The 22744-nt window shown below is 45.0% G+C and overlaps 41 non-coding genes and 6 pseudogenes across 41 annotated transcripts; all 47 read right to left on the bottom strand.

Annotated features, from left to right (window-relative positions):
- Positions 1-62: 62 nt before the first annotated feature.
- LOC138479649 (5S ribosomal RNA) lies at positions 63-181 on the bottom strand. The gene has a single exon (XR_011273405.1). It is a non-coding gene; the product is annotated as a 5S ribosomal RNA (ribosomal RNA).
- Positions 182-287: 106 nt separating this feature from the next.
- LOC138475984 (5S ribosomal RNA) lies at positions 288-406 on the bottom strand. The gene has a single exon (XR_011270077.1). It is a non-coding gene; the product is annotated as a 5S ribosomal RNA (ribosomal RNA).
- A 463-nt stretch (positions 407-869) lies between these two features.
- On the bottom strand, positions 870-988 carry LOC138478064 (5S ribosomal RNA). Its single transcript, XR_011271966.1, has one exon. It is a non-coding gene; the product is annotated as a 5S ribosomal RNA (ribosomal RNA).
- A 106-nt stretch (positions 989-1094) lies between these two features.
- LOC138479276 (5S ribosomal RNA) lies at positions 1095-1213 on the bottom strand. The gene has a single exon (XR_011273066.1). It is a non-coding gene; the product is annotated as a 5S ribosomal RNA (ribosomal RNA).
- Positions 1214-1319: 106 nt separating this feature from the next.
- LOC138474532 (5S ribosomal RNA) lies at positions 1320-1428 on the bottom strand (annotated as a pseudogene).
- A 106-nt stretch (positions 1429-1534) lies between these two features.
- On the bottom strand, positions 1535-1653 carry LOC138478396 (5S ribosomal RNA). Its single transcript, XR_011272267.1, has one exon. It is a non-coding gene; the product is annotated as a 5S ribosomal RNA (ribosomal RNA).
- A 464-nt stretch (positions 1654-2117) lies between these two features.
- LOC138475983 (5S ribosomal RNA) lies at positions 2118-2236 on the bottom strand. The gene has a single exon (XR_011270076.1). It is a non-coding gene; the product is annotated as a 5S ribosomal RNA (ribosomal RNA).
- Positions 2237-2342: 106 nt separating this feature from the next.
- Positions 2343-2461, bottom strand: LOC138480032 (5S ribosomal RNA). The gene has a single exon (XR_011273752.1). It is a non-coding gene; the product is annotated as a 5S ribosomal RNA (ribosomal RNA).
- Positions 2462-2567: 106 nt separating this feature from the next.
- Positions 2568-2686, bottom strand: LOC138477967 (5S ribosomal RNA). Its single transcript, XR_011271877.1, has one exon. It is a non-coding gene; the product is annotated as a 5S ribosomal RNA (ribosomal RNA).
- Positions 2687-2792: 106 nt separating this feature from the next.
- LOC138478151 (5S ribosomal RNA) lies at positions 2793-2911 on the bottom strand. The gene has a single exon (XR_011272045.1). It is a non-coding gene; the product is annotated as a 5S ribosomal RNA (ribosomal RNA).
- Positions 2912-3375: 464 nt separating this feature from the next.
- LOC138478744 (5S ribosomal RNA) lies at positions 3376-3494 on the bottom strand. The gene has a single exon (XR_011272583.1). It is a non-coding gene; the product is annotated as a 5S ribosomal RNA (ribosomal RNA).
- Positions 3495-3600: 106 nt separating this feature from the next.
- LOC138478394 (5S ribosomal RNA) lies at positions 3601-3719 on the bottom strand. Its single transcript, XR_011272266.1, has one exon. It is a non-coding gene; the product is annotated as a 5S ribosomal RNA (ribosomal RNA).
- Positions 3720-11242: 7523 nt separating this feature from the next.
- On the bottom strand, positions 11243-11361 carry LOC138478063 (5S ribosomal RNA). The gene has a single exon (XR_011271965.1). It is a non-coding gene; the product is annotated as a 5S ribosomal RNA (ribosomal RNA).
- Positions 11362-11467: 106 nt separating this feature from the next.
- On the bottom strand, positions 11468-11586 carry LOC138479275 (5S ribosomal RNA). Its single transcript, XR_011273065.1, has one exon. It is a non-coding gene; the product is annotated as a 5S ribosomal RNA (ribosomal RNA).
- A 93-nt stretch (positions 11587-11679) lies between these two features.
- On the bottom strand, positions 11680-11788 carry LOC138474531 (5S ribosomal RNA; annotated as a pseudogene).
- Positions 11789-11894: 106 nt separating this feature from the next.
- Positions 11895-12013, bottom strand: LOC138475981 (5S ribosomal RNA). The gene has a single exon (XR_011270075.1). It is a non-coding gene; the product is annotated as a 5S ribosomal RNA (ribosomal RNA).
- Positions 12014-12477: 464 nt separating this feature from the next.
- On the bottom strand, positions 12478-12596 carry LOC138475980 (5S ribosomal RNA). The gene has a single exon (XR_011270074.1). It is a non-coding gene; the product is annotated as a 5S ribosomal RNA (ribosomal RNA).
- A 106-nt stretch (positions 12597-12702) lies between these two features.
- LOC138474027 (5S ribosomal RNA) lies at positions 12703-12821 on the bottom strand (annotated as a pseudogene).
- Positions 12822-12927: 106 nt separating this feature from the next.
- LOC138478167 (5S ribosomal RNA) lies at positions 12928-13046 on the bottom strand. Its single transcript, XR_011272059.1, has one exon. It is a non-coding gene; the product is annotated as a 5S ribosomal RNA (ribosomal RNA).
- A 106-nt stretch (positions 13047-13152) lies between these two features.
- On the bottom strand, positions 13153-13261 carry LOC138473991 (5S ribosomal RNA; annotated as a pseudogene).
- Positions 13262-13725: 464 nt separating this feature from the next.
- LOC138475979 (5S ribosomal RNA) lies at positions 13726-13844 on the bottom strand. Its single transcript, XR_011270073.1, has one exon. It is a non-coding gene; the product is annotated as a 5S ribosomal RNA (ribosomal RNA).
- Positions 13845-13950: 106 nt separating this feature from the next.
- LOC138478393 (5S ribosomal RNA) lies at positions 13951-14069 on the bottom strand. The gene has a single exon (XR_011272265.1). It is a non-coding gene; the product is annotated as a 5S ribosomal RNA (ribosomal RNA).
- A 463-nt stretch (positions 14070-14532) lies between these two features.
- On the bottom strand, positions 14533-14651 carry LOC138478062 (5S ribosomal RNA). Its single transcript, XR_011271964.1, has one exon. It is a non-coding gene; the product is annotated as a 5S ribosomal RNA (ribosomal RNA).
- A 106-nt stretch (positions 14652-14757) lies between these two features.
- LOC138479273 (5S ribosomal RNA) lies at positions 14758-14876 on the bottom strand. The gene has a single exon (XR_011273063.1). It is a non-coding gene; the product is annotated as a 5S ribosomal RNA (ribosomal RNA).
- Positions 14877-14982: 106 nt separating this feature from the next.
- Positions 14983-15091, bottom strand: LOC138474530 (5S ribosomal RNA; annotated as a pseudogene).
- A 106-nt stretch (positions 15092-15197) lies between these two features.
- On the bottom strand, positions 15198-15316 carry LOC138475978 (5S ribosomal RNA). Its single transcript, XR_011270072.1, has one exon. It is a non-coding gene; the product is annotated as a 5S ribosomal RNA (ribosomal RNA).
- Positions 15317-15780: 464 nt separating this feature from the next.
- LOC138475977 (5S ribosomal RNA) lies at positions 15781-15899 on the bottom strand. The gene has a single exon (XR_011270071.1). It is a non-coding gene; the product is annotated as a 5S ribosomal RNA (ribosomal RNA).
- A 106-nt stretch (positions 15900-16005) lies between these two features.
- Positions 16006-16124, bottom strand: LOC138480031 (5S ribosomal RNA). Its single transcript, XR_011273751.1, has one exon. It is a non-coding gene; the product is annotated as a 5S ribosomal RNA (ribosomal RNA).
- Positions 16125-16230: 106 nt separating this feature from the next.
- LOC138478165 (5S ribosomal RNA) lies at positions 16231-16349 on the bottom strand. The gene has a single exon (XR_011272057.1). It is a non-coding gene; the product is annotated as a 5S ribosomal RNA (ribosomal RNA).
- Positions 16350-16455: 106 nt separating this feature from the next.
- Positions 16456-16574, bottom strand: LOC138475976 (5S ribosomal RNA). Its single transcript, XR_011270070.1, has one exon. It is a non-coding gene; the product is annotated as a 5S ribosomal RNA (ribosomal RNA).
- Positions 16575-17038: 464 nt separating this feature from the next.
- LOC138475974 (5S ribosomal RNA) lies at positions 17039-17157 on the bottom strand. The gene has a single exon (XR_011270068.1). It is a non-coding gene; the product is annotated as a 5S ribosomal RNA (ribosomal RNA).
- Positions 17158-17263: 106 nt separating this feature from the next.
- LOC138478392 (5S ribosomal RNA) lies at positions 17264-17382 on the bottom strand. Its single transcript, XR_011272264.1, has one exon. It is a non-coding gene; the product is annotated as a 5S ribosomal RNA (ribosomal RNA).
- A 463-nt stretch (positions 17383-17845) lies between these two features.
- On the bottom strand, positions 17846-17964 carry LOC138478061 (5S ribosomal RNA). Its single transcript, XR_011271963.1, has one exon. It is a non-coding gene; the product is annotated as a 5S ribosomal RNA (ribosomal RNA).
- Positions 17965-18070: 106 nt separating this feature from the next.
- Positions 18071-18189, bottom strand: LOC138479272 (5S ribosomal RNA). The gene has a single exon (XR_011273062.1). It is a non-coding gene; the product is annotated as a 5S ribosomal RNA (ribosomal RNA).
- Positions 18190-18295: 106 nt separating this feature from the next.
- On the bottom strand, positions 18296-18404 carry LOC138474729 (5S ribosomal RNA; annotated as a pseudogene).
- Positions 18405-18510: 106 nt separating this feature from the next.
- Positions 18511-18629, bottom strand: LOC138477880 (5S ribosomal RNA). Its single transcript, XR_011271798.1, has one exon. It is a non-coding gene; the product is annotated as a 5S ribosomal RNA (ribosomal RNA).
- Positions 18630-19093: 464 nt separating this feature from the next.
- On the bottom strand, positions 19094-19212 carry LOC138475973 (5S ribosomal RNA). The gene has a single exon (XR_011270067.1). It is a non-coding gene; the product is annotated as a 5S ribosomal RNA (ribosomal RNA).
- Positions 19213-19318: 106 nt separating this feature from the next.
- On the bottom strand, positions 19319-19437 carry LOC138480030 (5S ribosomal RNA). The gene has a single exon (XR_011273750.1). It is a non-coding gene; the product is annotated as a 5S ribosomal RNA (ribosomal RNA).
- A 106-nt stretch (positions 19438-19543) lies between these two features.
- LOC138478163 (5S ribosomal RNA) lies at positions 19544-19662 on the bottom strand. Its single transcript, XR_011272056.1, has one exon. It is a non-coding gene; the product is annotated as a 5S ribosomal RNA (ribosomal RNA).
- A 106-nt stretch (positions 19663-19768) lies between these two features.
- On the bottom strand, positions 19769-19887 carry LOC138475972 (5S ribosomal RNA). Its single transcript, XR_011270066.1, has one exon. It is a non-coding gene; the product is annotated as a 5S ribosomal RNA (ribosomal RNA).
- Positions 19888-20351: 464 nt separating this feature from the next.
- LOC138475970 (5S ribosomal RNA) lies at positions 20352-20470 on the bottom strand. The gene has a single exon (XR_011270065.1). It is a non-coding gene; the product is annotated as a 5S ribosomal RNA (ribosomal RNA).
- Positions 20471-20576: 106 nt separating this feature from the next.
- Positions 20577-20695, bottom strand: LOC138478391 (5S ribosomal RNA). Its single transcript, XR_011272263.1, has one exon. It is a non-coding gene; the product is annotated as a 5S ribosomal RNA (ribosomal RNA).
- Positions 20696-21169: 474 nt separating this feature from the next.
- Positions 21170-21288, bottom strand: LOC138479926 (5S ribosomal RNA). The gene has a single exon (XR_011273656.1). It is a non-coding gene; the product is annotated as a 5S ribosomal RNA (ribosomal RNA).
- Positions 21289-21394: 106 nt separating this feature from the next.
- On the bottom strand, positions 21395-21513 carry LOC138479648 (5S ribosomal RNA). Its single transcript, XR_011273404.1, has one exon. It is a non-coding gene; the product is annotated as a 5S ribosomal RNA (ribosomal RNA).
- A 106-nt stretch (positions 21514-21619) lies between these two features.
- LOC138475969 (5S ribosomal RNA) lies at positions 21620-21738 on the bottom strand. Its single transcript, XR_011270064.1, has one exon. It is a non-coding gene; the product is annotated as a 5S ribosomal RNA (ribosomal RNA).
- A 464-nt stretch (positions 21739-22202) lies between these two features.
- Positions 22203-22321, bottom strand: LOC138475967 (5S ribosomal RNA). Its single transcript, XR_011270062.1, has one exon. It is a non-coding gene; the product is annotated as a 5S ribosomal RNA (ribosomal RNA).
- Positions 22322-22427: 106 nt separating this feature from the next.
- Positions 22428-22546, bottom strand: LOC138478390 (5S ribosomal RNA). Its single transcript, XR_011272262.1, has one exon. It is a non-coding gene; the product is annotated as a 5S ribosomal RNA (ribosomal RNA).
- Positions 22547-22744: the final 198 nt, after the last annotated feature.

Raw genomic sequence — 22744 nt, 5'->3', positions numbered from 1 at the left:
GACCTTGCAGTTTTGAAAGGCAATTGAGAAATGGCTCACTTCCTGAACTTGGAGCACAAAAAAGCCTACAGCACCTGGTATTCCCAGGCCGTCTCCCATCCAGGTACTAACTAGGCCCGACACTGCTTAGCTTCCGAGATCAGACGAGATCGGGCGCATTCAGTGTGGTGTGGCCGTAGGCTCTGGGCCTAGTGAGTTTTGTACTTTTAAGCATCTAGTCGGCTAGACCTTGCAGTTTTGAAAGGCAATTGAGAAATGGCTCACTTCCTGAACTTGGAGCACAAAAAAGCCTACAGCACCTGGTATTCCCAGGCGGTCTCCCATCCAGGTACTAACTAGGCCCGACACTGCTTAGCTTCCGAGATCAGACGAGATCGGGCGCATTCAGTGTGGTGTGGCCGTAGGCTCTAGAAATGCTAAGAATATTACTCTTATGCATTTGCATTTAGTAAGCTAAGCCATGCAGCCACTTGCAACATGATACCACGCTCATCGCTCGATCAGGCTCGATCAGGCGAGATATATAAGACTGGTGGGCCCATTCAGGACTCCTATGTCTGGTAGGATAACTTTAATCCATCCATCCTGTTTCTGTTGCAGGGAGGTGGAGAGAACAATCAACACAATAACGGCTTTCTTTCATGCCTCTTGAAGGACTCAATATTCTCTGTACTGCATTACATGTGAAAGTCGATTTATTACCCATGAACACACTACCTGTATGCTAATTATATGTAAATAGGTAGCTCCAGCCCTCATAATGTTGTCCAACATTTCCGCTATAAAACGGGATAAAATTATTTTGGAAACATACCAAATTTGAAAAGTAATTGAGAAGTTGTGCAATTACTAATCATGGAGCACAAAATAGCCTACAGCACCTGGTATTCCCAGGCGGTCTCCCATCCAGGTACTAACTAGGCCCGACACTGCTTAGCTTCCGAGATCAGACGAGATCAGGCGCATTCAGTGTGGTGTGGCCGTAGGCTCAGGGCTTAGTGAGTTTTGTACTTTTAAGCATCTAGTCGGCTAGACCTTGCAGTTTTGAAAGGCAATTGAGAAATGGCTCACTTCCTGAACTTGGAGCACAAAAAAGCCTACAGCACCTGGTATTCCCAGGCGGTCTCCCATCCAGGTACTAACTAGGCCCGACACTGCATAGCTTCCGAGATCAGACGAGATCGGGCGCATTCAGTGTGGTGTGGCCGTAGGCTCTGGTCCTAGTGAGTTTTGTACTTTTAAGCATCTAGTCGGCTAGACCTTGCAGTTTTGAAAGGCAATTGAGAAATGGCTCACTTCCTGAACTTGGAGCACAAAAAAGCCTACAGCACCTGGTATTCCCAGGCGGTCTCCCATCCAGGTACTAACTAGGCCCGACACTGCTTAGCTTCCGAGATCAGACGCATTCAGTGTGGTGTGGCCGTAGGCTCTGGGCCTAGTGAGTTTTGTACTTTTAAGCATCTAGTCGGCTAGACCTTGCAGTTTTGAAAGGCAATTGAGAAATGGCTCACTTCCTGAACTTGGAGCACAAAAAAGCCTACAGCACCTGGTATTCCCAGGCAGTCTCCCATCCAGGTACTAACTAGGCCCGACACTGCTTAGCTTCCGAGATCAGACGAGATCGGGCGCATTCAGTGTGGTGTGGCCGTAGGCTCGAGTAATGCTAAGAATATTACTCTTATGCATTTGCATTTAGTAAGCTAAGCCATGCAGCCACTTGCAACATGATACCACGCTCATCGGTCGATCAGCGCTCGATCAGGCGAGATATATAAGACTGGTGGGCCCATTCAGGACTCCTATGTCTGGTAGGATAACTTTAATCCATCCATCCTGTTTCTGTTGCAGGGAGGTGGAGAGAACAATCAACACAATAACGCCTTTCTTTCATGCCTCTTGAAGGACTCAATATTCTCTGTACTGCATTACATGTGAAAGTCGATTTATTACCCATGAACACACTACCTGTATGCTAATTATATGTAAATAGGTAGCTCCAGCCCTCATAATGTTGTCCAACATTTCCGCTATAAAACGGGATAAAATTATTTTGGAAACATACCAAATTTGAAAAGTAATTGAGAAGTTGTGCAATTACTAATCATGGAGCACAAAATAGCCTACAGCACCTGGTATTCCCAGGCGGTCTCCCATCCAGGTACTAACTAGGCCCGACACTGCTTAGCTTCCGAGATCAGACGAGATCGGGCGCATTCAGTGTGGTGTGGCCGTAGGCTCTGGGCCTAGTGAGTTTTGTACTTTTAAGCATCTAGTCGGCTAGACCTTGCAGTTTTGAAAGGCAATTGAGAAATGGCTCACTTCCTGAACTTGGAGCACAAAAAAGCCTACAGCACCTGGTATTCCCAGGCAGTCTCCCATCCAGGTACTAACTAGGCCCGACACTGCTTAGCTTCTGAGATCAGACGAGATCGGGCGCATTCAGTGTGGTGTGGCCGTAGGCTCTGGTCCTAGTGAGTTTTGTACTTTTAAGCATCTAGTCGGCTAGACCTTGCAGTTTTGAAAGGCAATTGAGAAATGGCTCACTTCCTGAACTTGGAGCACAAAAAAGCCTACAGCACCTGGTATTCCCAGGTGGTCTCCCATACAGGTACTAACTAGGCCCGACACTGCTTAGCTTCCGAGATCAGACGAGATCGGGCGCATTCAGTGTGGTGTGGCCGTAGGCTCTGGGCCTAGTGAGTTTTGTACTTTTAAGCATCTAGTCGGCTAGACCTTGCAGTTTTGAAAGGCAATTGAGAAATGGCTCACTTCCTGAACTTGGAGCACAAAAAAGCCTACAGTACCTGGTATTCCCAGGCGGTCTCCCATCCAGGTACTAACTAGGCCCGACACTGCTTAGCTTCCGAGATCAGACGAGATCGGGCGCATTCAGTGTGGTGTGGCCGTAGGCTCTAGAAATGCTAAGAATATTACTCTTATGCATTTGCATTTAGTAAGCTAAGCCATGCAGCCACTTGCAACATGATACCACGCTCATCGCTCGATCAGCGCTTGATCAGGCGAGATATATAAGACTGGTGGGCCCATTCAGGACTCCTATGTCTGGTAGGATAACTTTAATCCATCCATCCTGTTTCTGTTGCAGGGAGGTGGAGAGAACAATCAACACAATAACGGCTTTCTTTCATGCCTCTTGAAGGACTCAATATTCTCTGTACTGCATTACATGTGAAAGTCGATTTATTACCCATGAGCACACTACCTGTATGCTAATTATATGTAAATAGGTAGCTCCAGCCCTCATAATGTTGTCCAACATTTCCGCTATAAAACGGGATAAAATTATTTTGGAAACATACCAAATTTGAAAAGTAATTGAGAAGTTGCGCAATTACTAATCATGGAGCACAAAATAGCCTACAGCACCTGGTATTCCCAGGCGGTCTCCCATCCAGGTACTAACTAGGCCCGACACTGCTTAGCTTCCGAGAACAGACGAGATCGGGCGCATTCAGTGTGGTGTGGCCGTAGGCTCTGGGCCTAGTGAGTTTTGTACTTTTAAGCATCTAGTCGGCTAGACCTTGCAGTTTTGAAAGGCAATTGAGAAATGGCTCACTTCCTGAACTTGGAGCACAAAAAAGCCTACAGCACCTGGTATTCCCAGGCAGTCTCCCATCCAGGTACTAACTAGGCCCGACACTGCTTAGCTTCCGAGATCAGACGAGATCGGGCGCATTCAGTGTGGTGTGGCCGTAGGCTCTAGAAATGCTAAGAATATTACTCTTATGCATTTGCATTTAGTAAGCTAAGCCATGCAGCCACTTGCAACATGATACCACGCTCATCGCTCGATCAGGCTCGATCAGGCGAGATATATAAGACTGGTGGGCCCATTCAGGACTCCTATGTCTGGTAGGATAACTTTTTTTTTTTTTTTTTTTTTTTTTTTACTTTTTATTTTTGTTTTTGATGCATACGCACCTTTACAAAATTTACAGCAGAATTCAACTACATCTCTTAAACAAACTTCTTAACATTTAAATATAGATACAAAAAAAACATAGTTAAAATATGTATAAAGGAAGATAAAATAAGTTTATAAAACTCTAGTTTCTCAGCAAAATCGTGTGGATTCTTGATATGCATACTATCAGGAAAATCTCATTACTTAACATGGTTTTAAGTCTACGCCACATACGACTCAAGAGCTGCATCTATAATTTTAACCAAGCGAACAGTCGCAAGAATTATCGAATTACTTGACCCCCACATACATCGAGTCCAGATCAACTCTCTGCTACTTAAAGTGTTGGTGGGACTAAAAGAGGAAATGATTTTTAGACGTTCGATTTCAAAGGTTGGACATAGCAAAAAAAGATGTTTTAAGGTCTCATTGATTTCAGGTGTTTTACAAAATCTACATCTAGTGTCTGCGGCAGTAATATCTTTATTTGCCCAATGTTTCATTCTCATCTTGGTATGTATCAAGTCTAAGCGAAAGCGCATATATGTTGCGCGGATTTCTTCACTTGGTAACAATAATAGATATTGCAGGCGAGGTGTTTGAGCATGTCTGAAATGTGCGTATTCAGTAAATGAAGAATACTGTGTTAATTGTTCGCACGTTTCAGCCCAGTCATTCCAAAATAAACGCTTATGAGCCGTACACAATCTTCTTTGTAAGTCGTCAGCTGCTATGTTGATGTTCTCTAGGATAAGTTGTATACGCTGTTGAAAACATGCAATGGACCTAGGCTTGGATTCCCTTAGCATATTGAAAAAATCTTCATATAAAGAGTTTTCTTCTGGAAACTTCATCTTAAGGTAAGTTTTCAACAAACGCCAATTGTGACGAGACGCCAAGGAATTCAATCCTAGCTCATGTCGAACAATTGCGTTAGGAAGGGACGCAGGAAGGCGAAGAGTTGCCTTCCACATTCCAGCTTGTACTTTATTCAGGAATGGCGATAAATCTAGTAAATTCAGTTCGAGACCATATAAAATAATGGCCTCTACCTTTTTTGAGTAAAATTCCAATAAGGGTACTAGGGAAAATTTGCAATGTTTGCGGAAAATTAATCTCATTTGATTTTGTAGAAAAAGGACTTTTTCCGCAATTGACTCTTGCCAAAACAATGCAGAAGAATTATTAGCCAAGTTATACCCTAAGTAAGTTGTCTGAGTAACAATTTTAATATAGTTTAAATCCAAATTCCATCGAAACTTTCGTAACTTTTTTTTAGAAGATAGTATCAGAATGCTCGATTTCAATGGATTTATGGTAAGGTTGTTTTGTTTACAATATATTTCAAATGTTTCTAATTTGTTCTGAAGTCCAGAATGAGTACTGTCAAAAAGTAACACATCGTCAGCATATGCAAGCCAGGCCAGACGAAGCTTACCTAGCTTGACTGTGAATGAGTGATTGTAATCCCAGATCCCTTCAATATCTGAAAGATATAAGTTAAACAGGACTGCTGCCAGATTGCAGCCCTGTTTAACACCAATAGCAGTTGGAATAGACTGTGTGAGGTGGCCCTTGCTAGTAATACGAACTCTAATTGAGGTTTTATGATGCAAAAGCGCTATTAACGCCACCAGACCCGGAGGAAACTTAAGATCCAACATTTTGGTCCATAGCCTGCTTCGAATAACACAATCAAAGGCAGATGACAAGTCCAATGAAGCAATAAAGATTGGTCCATTAGTAGGGGTGTGAGCTTCAGCAATTAAATGTGCTAAAATAGAAGCATTCAATTGAGTTCCCATTTTTTTTCTAAATCCTGTTTGGGCTTTATTAATGCAGTTGTTTTTTTTAATATGTTGCTCCACCTCGTTAAGTAGTAAAAGCGCAAAGATCTTAGCAGCAACGTCGATCAGAGCTATTGGTCTGAAATTGAGTGGATCATTCAAGGGGCCTTTTTTATGAAGAGGAATAATAATAGATTCAACCCAAGATATTGGGAGAGTTTTACTTTTGTAAATGGCGTGAAACATCTTCAAGAAAATATTAGCCCAGAAGAGGGGGTCGTCCTTTATAACGCATGGTGGGAGCCCATCCGGGCCTGCACACTTAGAGGATTTAAGCTTTGTGATTGCTAACAATACATCTTGGATGTCCCAAGGACAGGTCATTGGAATACATTTTACTAAATCCAGGATATTCACTTGCTTAAATCTTTCTGGTAGATGATATTTTTGTACAAAAAATGTATACCAAGAGTTACCATCTATAGTCGACTCTATGGAGGAGGAATCAGAGTACTTAGATGCTCTAAGAAGTTTCCAGATGTCCCGAATATTGTGCTTACAGATGAAACGCACCATCTTCTGATTTTCCATCAAATGAAATGCAATTCGGGTCGATTTTACCTTGTTTTTGAAATGCCTCAAAATCAATTTTTTAGCTTTGGACAAGTTGAACCAATTTGACCTGCCATATTCATTCCGTATTGCACGCAACGCAAAATTTTTCTCCTTTTTTAATTTTGCAATAGATCTTTCTAAGGTAAAACATGGACGAGCAGGATTCAAATTATTCTCAGCATCGTCAGCCAACGTTCTCAAGTGCTGTTGTATCATCTGACTATTCCACTGAGAAATAGTCTGAGCAGAGATATCATCTAATGAGTGATCAGGCCACCAATCGCGATTAACTAAAAAGGTCAGACGCCGACATGTGGATATATTCCATCTGATAGAGATGAACGGTCTATCAGTCTGGATTAAGCCTAACGAGTGTGCCCTATCAAAGGGTTCAATGTTTACCGCTAATGAACATTCTAAAATGGCATGATCTCCATAAGGTGGAAAGTGGGGTTTGACCAAAGATAATAGACCCGAAAGGTGCTTTGAGCTGACTATGTAATCAATTGTGGAAAAGGCATTCCCCCTGTGCCAAGTAGATGAGGTTTTAAGACAGACAGTTTTACTTATACATAGGTCCCAATCAGAGAAAAAGTTGGCCCATCTTAGGCCATTCGCACAGGAGATTTTCACATGGTGCGCCAATTCAAGCCGCCGGGAAGCATTAGGATATGTGAATAAGTGGGAATTAAAGTCGCCACCAATTAATATCTCAGCTGTAGGGGTGTTATGACAAATGTCCATAAGGGCATCGTTCAACATAGTTATAGCATCACCAAGCAGTATTGAAGTCGGGTTCCAATAAAGGGAGATTAACATTATTCTGCGTGGTGTGTCCATATTAATTGTCACATCTACCAATAGAAACAGTTGGGTTGAAACTCTATGATTTATTACAAAAGGAAAATCATTATTCAATAAGATGGACAAACCGCCTACCGGACGACCAACAGGTGGTTGCACAGCTAACTGGTTGATGGCCGTAAATCCATCTAGTTGAAGGTCATAAACACACATCGTTTCTTGTAAAAGTAAAATGAAGGGCAGGCTTTTAATGGCCTTGTCATGGAACCGTGTTAAGAGGTTCTTAAAACCACAGCAATTCCATGAATGAATAATAGGGTTTATACATTACGACTTTGCCTCAGCAATAGGCAAAGAAGACCCTGAAAGTGATGAAGCTTTAGAGGTAGGCAAAATCCCCACTAAACCATTTAATGCCAAGGTCAAAGAAGCCAATTGTGCCAGAATCTTTGCGTTTTCCGATTGCTCTGATGGCATTTCCTTTTTGCTGTTATCTTGTTTCGCAACCAAAGGCGTGAATTCTAAGAATTGCATGGCCTTTTCTAAATGTGGAAAGGCTTGCAATTCCAATCCCAAAGATAGCAAATCGGTTTTGTGTTCCCAAATGAGTTTGGCAATAATGGACGATACTACTTTACACAACATACGATTATTGTTAATCAGAGGCAACCTAATCCATTCTACATCTTGAGAAACTAAGTTGCGTAGTGAAGGAATTTTATACAAAGTATTCAACAAAAAAGAGCGGTTGATAGATGCCATACCATTGATCTGCGGATTGCTGGACCATCCGATTAAGGTCTGATTTTCCTCAGCAATCTCATACAGAGCCGTAGGATCTGTGTTGGTAGATATTGTTGACGGAAAGGGCAACCTCATATTATCAGATTGAAGCATTTGCTTCAACCTAACTTGCTTTTCTACAAAAGACGAAGCCTGGACAACAGGTATTTCATGTTCCACTTTAGACAAGGCAGGGGAGGGTTTAGAAGTATCTACCACAGCGGCATATTTTACATCGCTTTGCATCAAGCTCTGTGATAGATTCTCGTGAACTTCAAGCGCTGATGAGACATGATTAGGTTGATGTATCATTGTCGAAACTGAGGCCACGTTTGATGCCTCTGAAACAATTAAATCATTCTCGGAGGTGCTTGAGGCCACATGGCAGACTGTTCTTTTGTTCTCAATCGGAAGAAAAAACCTATTCAAGTTTGCTTGATTAGTGGCTGCCTGTGGTAAGTTGCCCACCACACTAGGAAGGATAGGGGAATCACTCCGAGTTTCAACGGACCCTTCCAAGCTTATGTGAGGTTCAGAATTATGTGAGCCCTTCTTTTTACCCTTCCGTTTGTTTTTAGGGGCCTGCCATTGAAGTGCAATCCGACTCTCCTCATTTAGTTGGCTAGAGTCAAAGGGCACTTCAGCATCTTCAGTATCTGTCAGCTGCACCACATCATCATTTATAATACCATTAACTGCCGAATTTTGCAAGGAGGAGACTGCAGTGTAATTTTTGCCAGAGCAATTTGTATTTTTTTTCGTCTTGTTTTTGCGTTTTATCGCTCTCTGATGGGCTTTTTTCATTTTGCGTGAGGCATGATATATATGATTAGGCCCGGCCGAGTCACTCGTTTTCTCGTCAGAGACAGACTGGTCCATTAACGCTGTAAGAGCAGATGGACTATCGGGCGTAGTTTCAACTACAATAGTGGTCGAAGGGATGTTTCTAATGTCACCTGTTTCCACATTGAAAAGTTTTGAATTAAGCATGGTTTGTTCAATCTGTAAGATTCTTTCATGCTGCAGTTTGGCAACTTCGGCCCACTGTGTAGAATGGGATATAGAAGTTGATGAGGCCTCTGCAAGGTCTTCAGCCACTGCTTTAGCAAAGGAGGTGGGCAGACCATGAAGAAGCAGAGGGGACTCATTCGTTTGCGTACTTTGGGAAATTAAAGCATGCATGAAAGAGGTCGTCGGCATACTCCTCCTTGCAATCTCGACCATTCGTTCCGGGCAAGATGCATGAAATTTATGGCAGGCCTCTTGGGCCAAAATGTATCCCTCGATCCTAGCCAACTGTAGAGAATTGGTACTAATTGAATCCTTCAAATCCTTCAGAATTGCGTGAGTAAATTCATGTCCTTTATCTAAAAGATTAAGGATACGAGTGAATACTGGAAATGAATGGATTTCCTGTGCTAGTGGATTGGGAGAATTCCTGTCGTTTGCATAAGGAGAGCTTGAGGTTTGATGCAAAATGGGCTCGGCGGAAAACCCAGAGGGGTGCTGATTAAAAGGGGATTCCTGTTTCGTTTGCTTTTCACAATGTGCCTTGTTGTAAAGTAAGGATGTATTGGGGAATGACATACTCGTGTCACATTCAACCAAGAGAGCTTGAATGTTTGACTGAGGCACATCTCTATTAGGCAACATGCTAGAGTGAAAATGAACCTGTTCATGTAGACCATGTGAGGCTGCAGCAGGAGTAGAAGGGCCCAAAGAGAGACTAATACGTCTCTCTAGGGCCTCAATTACGCCAGGAGCCAACATAGAGACGTCAGAAATCATAGGCGGAGATTTACACATTTCTCCCAAAAATACTTCTACATTGTGATCTTCATCATTGGCTGTTTTTAACGAAAAAGGCGTATATATATTTTGGACAAGTAACGGCTCAGTAATAGGAGTGCCTTTTGCATAATGATCACAACATTCCAGTGATGTTTTTGAAGCGACAACCTGTGAGGGGCTGTCAAGGGGAGTAAAATGTGAGCTTTCCGTATTTAGGAGAGCCAAGGACGGCTTTATCTTTACTGGAATCTTACCCGTATCCAACAGACATTTACCATTTCTTAAGGTAGTAGATGAACACTCCATTTTTCTAAATAGCTACACTCTGTCAACTTTAACAAGACTCATACATCAACCAGGTTAGAGAGCAAAAAACAAACAATGTTGATCACTCTTACAAAGCCTCAAACAAAGCTAAATCACAGTACCACACTGAAGCCAAAAAATGTTCAGTAAGATTCTCCGCTCGCCGAACGCCACGCGCCGCGCACCGCGAACAGCCAACAGTCCTTTGCGGTGCTTCGCGGTGCGCGGCGCGGGTGCGCCAGAGAGCCGAGGATAAGGGGAGGTGTGGAGGGCGTGGAAAGGCGCGGGCCAATCAGCAAGTACCTAAAAGGAAAAAAAAAGCAAGCTTAGTGAGGTGCCGATCATATAGATTATTAAGTTGGCGCCTCCCACAGTCCAGTCCAAAAGTACACAGTCTTTCCCCCAATGCTGTGAAGAAGTGCACTGAGACGTGAGTACACAGTCTTTCCCCCAATGCTGTGACGAAGTGCACTGAGACGTGAGCCCAATCACCTGAAACTGACGAAAGTCAGGCACAGCAAGGGGTTACAGAAAAAGACTTCCTCCTTGCAGAATACCAGCGCGAGTGTGAAGGCTGAAATCACAAGCGCTGAATGCGTTTTCCAAACGGCACAAAACGGCGAGCAGCTTAATCCAGGACAGCCAACAGTCCTTTGCGGTGCTTCGCGGTGCGCGGCGCGGGTGCGCCAGAGAGCCGAGGATAAGGGGAGGTGTGGAGGGCGTGGAAAGGCGCGGGCCAATCAGCAAGTACCTGAAACTGACGAAAGTCAGGCACAGCAAGGGGTTACAGAAAAAGACTTCCTCCTTGCAGAATACCAGCGCGAGTGTGAAGGCTGAAATCACAAGCGCTGAATGCGTTTTCCAAACGGCACAAAACGGCGAGCAGCTTAATCCAGGACAGCCAACAGTCCTTTGCGGTGCTTCGCGGTGGATTTAATCCATCCATCCTGTTTCTGTTGCAGGGAGGTGGAGAGAACAATCAACACAATAACGGCTTTCTTTCATGCCTCTTGAAGGACTCAATATTCTCTGTACTGCATTACATGTGAAAGTCGATTTATTACCCATGAACACACTACCTGTATGCTAATTATATGTAAATAGGTAGCTCCAGCCCTCATAATGTTGTCCAACATTTCCGCTATAAAACGGGATAAAATTATTTTGGAAACATACCAAATTTGAAAAGTAATTGAGAAGTTGTGCAATTACTAATCATGGAGCACAAAATAGCCTACAGCACCTGGTATTCCCAGGCGGTCTCCCATCCAGGTACTAACTAGGCCCGACACTGCTTAGCTTCCGAGATCAGACGAGATCAGGCGCATTCAGTGTGGTGTGGCCGTAGGCTCAGGGCTTAGTGAGTTTTGTACTTTTAAGCATCTAGTCGGCTAGACCTTGCAGTTTTGAAAGGCAATTGAAAAATGGCTCACTTCCTGAACTTGGAGCACAAAAAAGCCTACAGCACCTGGTATTCCCAGGCGGTCTCCCATCCAGGTACTAACTAGGCCCGACACTGCATAGCTTCCGAGATCAGACGAGATCGGGCGCATTCAGTGTGGTGTGGCCGTAGGCTCTGGTCCTAGTGAGTTTTGTACTTTTAAGCATCTAGTCGGCTAGACCTTGCAATTGAGAAATGGCTCACTTCCTGAACTTGGAGCACAAAAAAGCCTACAGCACCTGGTATTCCCAGGCGGTCTCCCATCCAGGTACTAACTAGGCCCGACACTGCTTAGCTTCCGAGATCAGACGCATTCAGTGTGGTGTGGCCGTAGGCTCTGGGCCTAGTGAGTTTTGTACTTTTAAGCATCTAGTCGGCTAGACCTTGCAGTTTTGAAAGGCAATTGAGAAATGGCTCACTTCCTGAACTTGGAGCACAAAAAAGCCTACAGCACCTGGTATTCCCAGGCGGTCTCCCATCCAGGTACTAACTAGGCCCGACACTGCTTAGCTTCCGAGATCAGACGAGATCGGGCGCATTCAGTGTGGTGTGGCCGTAGGCTCGAGTAATGCTAAGAATATTACTCTTATGCATTTGCATTTAGTAAGCTAAGCCATGCAGCCACTTGCAACATGATACCACGCTCATCGGTCGATCAGCGCTCGATCAGGCGAGATATATAAGACTGGTGGGCCCATTCAGGACTCCTATGTCTGGTAGGATAACTTTAATCCATCCATCCTGTTTCTGTTGCAGGGAGGTGGAGAGAACAATCAACACAATAACGCCTTTCTTTCATGCCTCTTGAAGGACTCAATATTCTCTGTACTGCATTACATGTGAAAGTCGATTTATTACCCATGAACACACTACCTGTATGCTAATTATATGTAAATAGGTAGCTCCAGCCCTCATAATGTTGTCCAACATTTCCGCTATAAAACGGGATAAAATTATTTTGGAAACATACCAAATTTGAAAAGTAATTGAGAAGTTGTGCAATTACTAATCATGGAGCACAAAATAGCCTACAGCACCTGGTATTCCCAGGCGGTCTCCCATCCAGGTACTAACTAGGCCCGACACTGCTTAGCTTCCGAGATCAGACGAGATCGGGCGCATTCAGTGTGGTGTGGCCGTAGGCTCTGGGCCTAGTGAGTTTTGTACTTTTAAGCATCTAGTCGGCTAGACCTTGCAGTTTTGAAAGGCAATTGAGAAATGGCTCACTTCCTGAACTTGGAGCACAAAAAAGGCTACAGCACCTGGTATTCCCAGGCAGTCTCCCATCCAGGTACTAACTAGGCCCGACACTGCTTAGCTTCTGAGATCAGACGAGAACGGGCGCATTCAGTGTGGTGTGGCCGTAGGCTCTGGTCCTAGTGAGTTTTGTACTTTTAAGCATCTAGTCGGCTAGACCTTGCAGTTTTGAAAGGCAATTGAGAAATGGCTCACTTCCTGAACTTGGAGCACAAAAAAGCCTACAGCACCTGGTATTCCCAGGCGGTCTCCCATACAGGTACTAACTAGGCCCGACACTGCTTAGCTTCCGAGATCAGACGAGATCGGGCGCATTCAGTGTGGTGTGGCCGTAGGCTCTGGGCCTAGTGAGTTTTGTACTTTTAAGCATCTAGTCGGCTAGACCTTGCAGTTTTGAAAGGCAATTGAGAAATGGCTCACTTCCTGAACTTGGAGCACAAAAAAGCCTACAGCACCTGGTATTCCCAGGCGGTCTCCCATCCAGGTACTAACTAGGCCCGACACTGCTTAGCTTCCGAGATCGGGCGCATTCAGTGTGGTGTGGCCGTAGGCTCTAGAAATGCTAAGAATATTACTCTTATGCATTTGCATTTAGTAAGCTAAGCCATGCAGCCACTTGCAACATGATACCACGCTCATCGCTCGATCAGCGCTTGATCAGGCGAGATATATAAGACTGGTGGGCCCATTCAGGACTCCTATGTCTGGTAGGATAACTTTAATCCATCCATCCTGTTTCTGTTGCAGGGAGGTGGAGAGAACAATCAACACAATAACGGCTTTCTTTCATGCCTCTTGAAGGACTCAATATTCTCTGTACTGCATTACATGTGAAAGTCGATTTATTACCCATGAACACACTACCTGTATGCTAATTATATGTAAATAGGTAGCTCCAGCCCTCATAATGTTGTCCAACATTTCCGCTATAAAACGGGATAAAATTATTTTGGAAACATACCAAATTTGAAAAGTAATTGAGAAGTTGCGCAATTACTAATCATGGAGCACAAAATAGCCTACAGCACCTGGTATTCCCAGGCGGTCTCCCATCCAGGTACTAACTAGGCCCGACACTGCTTAGCTTCCGAGATCAGACGAGATCGGGCGCATTCAGTGTGGTGTGGCCGTAGGCTCTGGGCCTAGTGAGTTTTGTACTTTTAAGCATCTAGTCGGCTAGACCTTGCAGTTTTGAAAGGCAATTGAGAAATGGCTCACTTCCTGAACTTGGAGCACAAAAAAGCCTACAGCACCTGGTATTCCCAGGCAGTCTCCCATCCAGGTACTAACTAGGCCCGACACTGCTTAGCTTCCGAGATCAGACGAGATCGGGCGCATTCAGTGTGGTGTGGCCGTAGGCTCTAGAAATGCTAAGAATATTACTCTTATGCATTTGCATTTAGTAAGCTAAGCCATGCAGCCACTTGCAACATGATACCACGCTCATCGCTCGATCAGGCTCGATCAGGCGAGATATATAAGACTGGTGGGCCCATTCAGGACTCCTATGTCTGGTAGGATAACTTTAATCCATCCATCCTGTTTCTGTTGCAGGGAGGTGGAGAGAACAATCAACACAATAACGGCTTTCTTTCATGCCTCTTGAAGGACTCAATATTCTCTGTACTGCATTACATGTGAAAGTCGATTTATTACCCATGAACACACTACCTGTATGCTAATTATATGTAAATAGGTAGCTCCAGCCCTCATAATGTTGTCCAACATTTCCGCTATAAAACGGGATAAAATTATTTTGGAAACATACCAAATTTGAAAAGTAATTGAGAAGTTGTGCAATTACTAATCATGGAGCACAAAATAGCCTACAGCACCTGGTATTCCCAGGCGGTCTCCCATCCAGGTACTAACTAGGCCCGACACTGCTTAGCTTCCGAGATCAGACGAGATCAGGCGCATTCAGTGTGGTGTGGCCGTAGGCTCAGGGCTTAGTGAGTTTTGTACTTTTAAGCATCTAGTCGGCTAGACCTTGCAGTTTTGAAAGGCAATTGAGAAATGGCTCACTTCCTGAACTTGGAGCACAAAAAAGCCTACAGCACCTGGTATTCCCAGGCGGTCTCCCATCCAGGTACTAACTAGGCCCGACACTGCATAGCTTCCGAGATCAGACGAGATCGGGCGCATTCAGTGTGGTGTGGCCGTAGGCTCTGGTCCTAGTGAGTTTTGTACTTTTAAGCATCTAGTTGGCTAGACCTTGCAGTTTTGAAAGGCAATTGAGAAATGGCTCACTTCCTGAACTTGGAGCACAAAAAAGCCTACAGCACCTGGTATTCCCAGGCGGTCTCCCATCCAGGTACTAACTAGGCCCGACACTGCTTAGCTTCCGAGATCAGACGCATTCAGTGTGGTGTGGCCGTAGGCTCTGGGCCTAGTGAGTTTTGTACTTTTAAGCATCTAGTCGGCTAGACCTTGCAGTTTTGAAAGGCAATTGAGAAATGGCTCACTTCCTGAACTTGGAGCACAAAAAAGCCTACAGCACCTGGTATTCCCAGGCGGTCTCCCATCCAGGTACTAACTAGGCCCGACACTGCTTAGCTTCCGAGATCAGACGAGATCGGGCGCATTCAGTGTGGTGTGGCCGTAGGCTCAAGTAATGCTAAGAATATTACTCTTATGCATTTGCATTTAGTAAGCTAAGCCATGCAGCCACTTGCAACATGATACCACGCTCATCGGTCGATCAGCGCTCGATCAGGCGAGATATATAAGACTGGTGGGCCCATTCAGGACTCCTATGTCTGGTAGGATAACTTTAATCCATCCATCCTGTTTCTGTTGCAGGGAGGTGGAGAGAACAATCAACACAATAACGCCTTTCTTTCATGCCTCTTGAAGGACTCAATATTCTCTGTACTGCATTACATGTGAAAGTCGATTTATTACCCATGAACACACTACCTGTATGCTAATTATATGTAAATAGGTAGCTCCAGCCCTCATAATGTTGTCCAACATTTCCGCTATAAAACGGGATAAAATTATTTTGGAAACATACCAAATTTGAAAAGTAATTGAGAAGTTGTGCAATTACTAATCATGGAGCACAAAATAGCCTACAGCACCTGGTATTCCCAGGCGGTCTCCCATCCAGGTACTAACTAGGCCCGACACTGCTTAGCTTCCGAGATCAGACGAGATCGGGCGCATTCAGTGTGGTGTGGCCGTAGGCTCTGGGCCTAGTGAGTTTTGTACTTTTAAGCATCTAGTCGGCTAGACCTTGCAGTTTTGAAAGGCAATTGAGAAATGGCTCACTTCCTGAACTTGGAGCACAAAAAAGCCTACAGCACCTGGTATTCCCAGGCAGTCTCCCATCCAGGTACTAACTAGGCCCGACACTGCTTAGCTTCTGAGATCAGACGAGATCGGGCGCATTCAGTGTGGTGTGGCCGTAGGCTCTGGTCCTAGTGAGTTTTGTACTTTTAAGCATCTAGTCGGCTAGACCTTGCAGTTTTGAAAGGCAATTGAGAAATGGCTCACTTCCTGAACTTGGAGCACAAAAAAGCCTACAGCACCTGGTATTCCCAGGCGGTCTCCCATACAGGTACTAACTAGGCCCGACACTGCTTAGCTTCCGAGATCAGACGAGATCGGGCGCATTCAGTGTGGTGTGGCCGTAGGCTCTGGGCCTAGTGAGTTTTGTACTTTTAAGCATCTAGTCGGCTAGACCTTGCAGTTTTGAAAGGCAATTGAGAAATGGCTCACTTCCTGAACTTGGAGCACAAAAAAGCCTACAGCACCTGGTATTCCCAGGCGGTCTCCCATCCAGGTACTAACTAGGCCCGACACTGCTTAGCTTCCGAGATCAGACGAGATCGGGCGCATTCAGTGTGGTGTGGCCGTAGGCTCTAGAAATGCTAAGAATATTACTCTTATGCATTTGCATTTAGTAAGCTAAGCCATGCAGCCACTTGCAACATGATACCACGCTCATCGCTCGATCAGCGCTTGATCAGGCGAGATATATAAGACTGGTGGGCCCATTCAGGACTCCTATGTCTGGTAGGATAACTTTAATCCATCCATCCTGTTTCTGTTGCAGGGAGGTGGAGAGAACAATCAACACAATAACGGCTTTCTTTCATGCCTCTTGAAGGACTCAATATTCTCTGTACTGCATTACATGTGAAAGTCGATTTATTACCCATGAACACACTACCTGTATGCTAATTATATGTAAATAGGTAGCTCCAGCCCTCATAATGTTGTCCAACATTTCCGCTATAAAACGGGATAAAATTATTTTGGAAACATACCAAATTTGAAAAGTAATTGAGAAGTTGCGCAATTACTAATCATGGAGCACAAAATAGCCTACAGCACCTGGTATTCCCAGGCGGTCTCCCATCCAGGTACTAACTAGGCCCGACACTGCTTAGCTTCCGAGATCAGACGAGATCGGGCGCATTCAGTGTGGTGTGGCCGTAGGCTCTGGGCCTAGTGAGTTTTGTACTTTTAAGCATCTAGTCGGCTAGACCTTGCAGTTTTGAAAGGCAATTGAGAAATGGCTCACTTCCTGAACTTGGAGCACAAAAAAGCCTACAGCACCTGGTATTCCCAGGCAGTCTCCCATCCAGGTACTAACTAGGCCCGACACTGCTTAGCTTCCGAGATCAGACGAGATCGGGCGCATTCAGTGTGGTGTGGCCGTAGGCTCTAGAAATGCTAAGAATATTACTCTTATGCATTTGCATTTAGTAAGCTAAGCCATGCAGCCACTTGCAACATGATACCACGCTCATCGCTCGATCAGGCTCGATCAGGCGAGATATATAAGACTGGTGGGCCCATTCAGGACTCCTATGTCTGGTAGGATAACTTTAATCCATCCATCCTGTTTCTGTTGCAGGGAGGTGGAGAGAACAATCAACACAATAACGGCTTTCTTTCATGCCTCTTGAAGGACTCAATATTCTCTGTACTGCATTACATGTGAAAGTCGATTTATTACCCATGAACACACTACCTGTATGCTAATTATATGTAAATAGGTAGCTCCAGCCCTCATAATGTTGTCCAACATTTCCGCTATAAAACGGGATAAAATTATTTTGGAAACATACCAAATTTGAAAAGTAATTGAGAAGTTGTGCAATTACTAATCATGGAGCACAAAATAGCCTACAGCACCTGGTATTCCCAGGCGGTCTCCCATCCAGGTACTAACTAGGCCCGACACTGCTTAGCTTCCGAGATCAGACGAGATCAGGCGCATTCAGTGTGGTGTGGCCGTAGGCTCAGGGCTTAGTGAGTTTTGTACTTTTAAGCATCTAGTCGGCTAGACCTTGCAGTTTTGAAAGGCAATTGAGAAATGGCTCACTTCCTGAACTTGGAGCACAAAAAAGCCTACAGCACCTGGTATTCCCAGGCGGTCTCCCATCCAGGTACTAACTAGGCCCGACACTGCATAGCTTCCGAGATCAGACGAGATCGGGCGCATTCAGTGTGGTGTGGCCGTAGGCTCTGGTCCTAGTGAGTTTTGTACTTTTAAGCATCTAGTCGGCTAGACCTTGCAGTTTTGAAAGGCAATTGAGAAATGGCTCACTTCCTGAACTTGGAGCACAAAAAAGCCTACAGCACCTGGTATTCCCAGGCGGTCTCCCATCCAGGTACTAACTAGGCCTGACACTGCTTAGCTTCCGAGATCAGACGCATTCAGTGTGGTGTGGCCGTAGGCTCTGGGCCTAGTGAGTTTTGTACTTTTAAGCATCTAGTCGGCTAGACCTTGCAGTTTTGAAAGGCAATTGAGAAATGGCTCACTTCCTGAACTTGGAGCACAAAAAAGCCTACAGCACCTGGTATTCCCAGGCGGTCTCCCATCCAGGTACTAACTAGGCCCGACACTGCTTAGCTGCCGAGATCAGACGAGATCGGGCGCATTCAGTGTGGTGTGGCCGTAGGCTCAAGTAATGCTAAGAATATTACTCTTATGCATTTGCATTTAGTAAGCTAAGCCATGCAGCCACTTGCAACATGATACCACGCTCATCGGTCGATCAGCGCTCGATCAGGCGAGATATATAAGACTGGTGGGCCCATTCAGGACTCCTATGTCTGGTAGGATAACTTTAATCCATCCATCCTGTTTCTGTTGCAGGGAGGTGGAGAGAACAATCAACACAATAACGCCTTTCTTTCATGCCTCTTGAAGGACTCAATATTCTCTGTACTGCATTACATGTGAAAGTCGATTTATTACCCATGAACACACTACCTGTATGCTAATTATATGTAAATAGGTAGCTCCAGCCCTCATAATGTTGTCCAACATTTCCGCTATAAAACGGGATAAAATTATTTTGGAAACATACCAAATTTGAAAAGTAATTGAGAAGTTGTGCAATTACTAATCATGGAGCACAAAATAGCCTACAGCACCTGGTATTCCCAGGCGGTCTCCCATCCAGGTACTAACTAGGCCCGACACTGCTTAGCTTCCGAGATCAGACGAGATCGGGCGCATTCAGTGTGGTGTGGCCGTAGGCTCTGGGCCTAGTGAGTTTTGTACTTTTAAGCATCTAGTCGGCTAGACCTTGCAGTTTTGAAAGGCAATTGAGAAATGGCTCACTTCCTGAACTTGGAGCACAAAAAAGCCTACAGCACCTGGTATTCCCAGGCAGTCTCCCATCCAGGTACTAACTAGGCCCGACACTGCTTAGCTTCTGAGATCAGACGAGATCGGGCGCATTCAGTGTGGTGTGGCCGTAGGCTCTGGTCCTAGTGAGTTTTGTACTTTTAAGCATCTAGTCGGCTAGACCTTGCAGTTTTGAAAGGCAATTGAGAAATGGCTCACTTCCTGAACTTGGAGCACAAAAAAGCCTACAGCACCTGGTATTCCCAGGCGGTCTCCCATACAGGTACTAACTAGGCCCGACACTGCTTAGCTTCCGAGATCAGACGAGATCGGGCGCATTCAGTGTGGTGTGGCCGTAGGCTCTGGGCCTAGTGAGTTTTGTACTTTTAAGCATCTAGTCGGCTAGACCTTGCAGTTTTGAAAGGCAATTGAGAAATGGCTCACTTCCTGAACTTGGAGCACAAAAAAGCCTACAGCACCTGGTATTCCCAGGCGGTCTCCCATCCAGGTACTAACTAGGCCCGACACTGCTTAGCTTCCGAGATCAGACGAGATCGGGCGCATTCAGTGTGGTGTGGCCGTAGGCTCTAGAAATGCTAAGAATATTACTCTTATGCATTTGCATTTAGTAAGCTAAGCCATGCAGCCACTTGCAACATGATACCACGCTCATCGCTCGATCAGCGCTTGATCAGGCGAGATATATAAGACTGGTGGGCCCATTCAGGACTCCTATGTCTGGTAGGATAACTTTAATCCATCCATCCTGTTTCTGTTGCAGGGAGGTGGAGAGAACAATCAACACAATAACGGCTTTCTTTCATGCCTCTTGAAGGACTCAATATTCTCTGTACTGCATTACATGTGAAAGTCGATTTATTACCCATGAACACACTACCTGTATGCTAATTATATGTAAATAGGTAGCTCCAGCCCTCATAATGTTGTCCAACATTTCCGCTATAAAACGGGATAAAATTATTTTGGAAACATACCAAATTTGAAAAGTAATTGAGAAGTTGCGCAATTACTAATCATGGAGCACAAAATAGCCTACAGCACCTGGTATTCCCAGGCGGTCTCCCATCCAGGTACTAACTAGGCCCGACACTGCTTAGCTTCCGAGATCAGACGAGATCGGGCGCATTCAGTGTGGTGTGGCCGTAGGCTCTGGGCCTAGTGAGTTTTGTACTTTTAAGCATCTAGTCGGCTAGACCTTGCAGTTTTGAAAGGCAATTGAGAAATGGCTCACTTCCTGAACTTGGAGCACAAAAAAGCCTACAGCACCTGGTATTCCCAGGCAGTCTCCCATCCAGGTACTAACTAGGCCCGACACTGCTTAGCTTCCGAGATCAGACGAGATCGGGCGCATTCAGTGTGGTGTGGCCGTAGGCTCTAGAAATGCTAAGAATATTACTCTTATGCATTTGCATTTAGTAAGCTAAGCCATGCAGCCACTTGCAACATGATACCACGCTCATCGCTCGATCAGCGCTCGATCAGGCTCGATCAGGCGAGATATATAAGACTGGTGGGCCCATTCAGGACTCCTATGTCTGGTAGGATAACTTTAATCCATCCATCCTGTTTCTGTTGCAGGGAGATGGAGAGAACAATCAACACAATAACGGCTTTCTTTCATGCCTCTTGAAGGACTCAATATTCTCTGTACTGCATTACATGTGAAAGTCGATTTATTACCCATGAACACCCTACCTGTATGCTAATTATATGTAAATAGGTAGCTCCAGCCCTCATAATGTTGTCCAACATTTCCGCTATAAAACGGGATAAAATTATTTTGGAAACATACCAAATTTGAAAAGTAATTGAGAAGTTGTGCAATTACTAATCATGGAGCACAAAAAAGCCTACAGCACCTGGTATTCCCAGGCGGTCTCCCATCCAGGTACTAACTAGGCCCGACACTGCTTAGCTTCTGAGATCAGACGAGATCGGGCGCATTCAGTGTGATGTGGCCGTAGGCTCTGGGCCTAGTGAGTTTTGTACTTTTAAGCATCTAGTCGGCTAGACCTTGCAGTTTTGAAAGGCAATTGAGAAATGGCTCACTTCCTGAACTTGGAGCACAAAAAAGCCTACAGCACCTGGTATTCCCAGGCCGTCTCCCATCCAGGTACTAACTAGGCCCGACACTGCTTAGCTTCCGAGATCAGACGAGATCGGGCGCATTCAGTGTGGTGTGGCCGTAGGCTCTGGGCCTAGTGAGTTTTGTACTTTTAAGCATCTAGTCGGCTAGACCTTGCAGTTTTGAAAGGCAATTGAGAAATGGCTCACTTCCTGAACTTGGAGCACAAAAAAGCCTACAGCACCTGGTATTCCCAGGCGGTCTCCCATCCAGGTACTAACTAGGCCCGACACTGCTTAGCTTCCGAGATCAGACGAGATCGGGCGCATTCAGTGTGGTGTGGCCGTAGGCTCGAGTAATGCTAAGAATATTACTCTTATGCATTTGCATTTAGTAAGCTAAGCCATGCAGCCACTTGCAACATGATACCACGCTCATCGGTCGATCAGCGCTCGATCAGGCGAGATATATAAGACTGGTGGGCCCATTCAGGACTCCTATGTCTGGTAGGATAACTTTAATCCATCCATCCTGTTTCTGTTGCAGGGAGGTGGAGAGAACAATCAACACAATAACGCCTTTCTTTCATGCCTCTTGAAGGACTCAATATTCTCTGTACTGCATTACATGTGAAAGTCGATTTATTACCCATGAACACACTACCTGTATGCTAATTATATGTAAATAGGTAGCTCCAGCCCTCATAATGTTGTCCAACATTTCCGCTATAAAACGGGATAAAATTATTTTGGAAACATACCAAATTTGAAAAGTAATTGAGAAGTTGCGCAATTACTAATCATGGAGCACAAAATAGCCTACAGCACCTGGTATTCCCAGGCGGTCTCCCATCCAGGTACTAACTAGGCCCGACACTGCTTAGCTTCCGAGATCAGACGAGATCGGGCGCATTCAGTGTGGTGTGGCCGTAGGCTCTGGGCCTAGTGAGTTTTGTACTTTTAAGCATCTAGTCGGCTAGACCTTGCAGTTTTGAAAGGCAATTGAGAAATGGCTCACTTCCTGAACTTGGAGCACAAAAAAGCCTACAGCACCTGGTATTCCCAGGCAGTCTCCCATCCAGGTACTAACTAGGCCCGACACTGCTTAGCTTCCGAGATCAGACGAGATCGGGCGCATTCAGTGTGGTGTGGCCGTAGGCTCTAGTAATGCTAAGAATATTACTCTTATGCATTTGCATTTAGTAAGCTAAGCCATGCAGCCACTTGCAACATGATACCACGCTCATCGCTCGATCAGCGCTCGATCAGGCGAGATATATAAGACTGGTGGGCCCATTCAGGACTCCTATGTCTGGTAGGATAACTTTAATCCATCCATCCTGTTTCTGTTGCAGGGA

Source organism: Ambystoma mexicanum, chromosome 8 (genome assembly GCF_040938575.1).
Source record: "Ambystoma mexicanum isolate Mex_15411 chromosome 8, UKY_AmexF1_1, whole genome shotgun sequence".
In the NCBI taxonomy this organism is placed as follows: Eukaryota; Metazoa; Chordata; class Amphibia; order Caudata; family Ambystomatidae; genus Ambystoma; species Ambystoma mexicanum.
The sequence above is the reverse complement of the archived record's forward strand: the minus strand, read 5'-3'. Positions and strand labels throughout refer to the sequence as shown.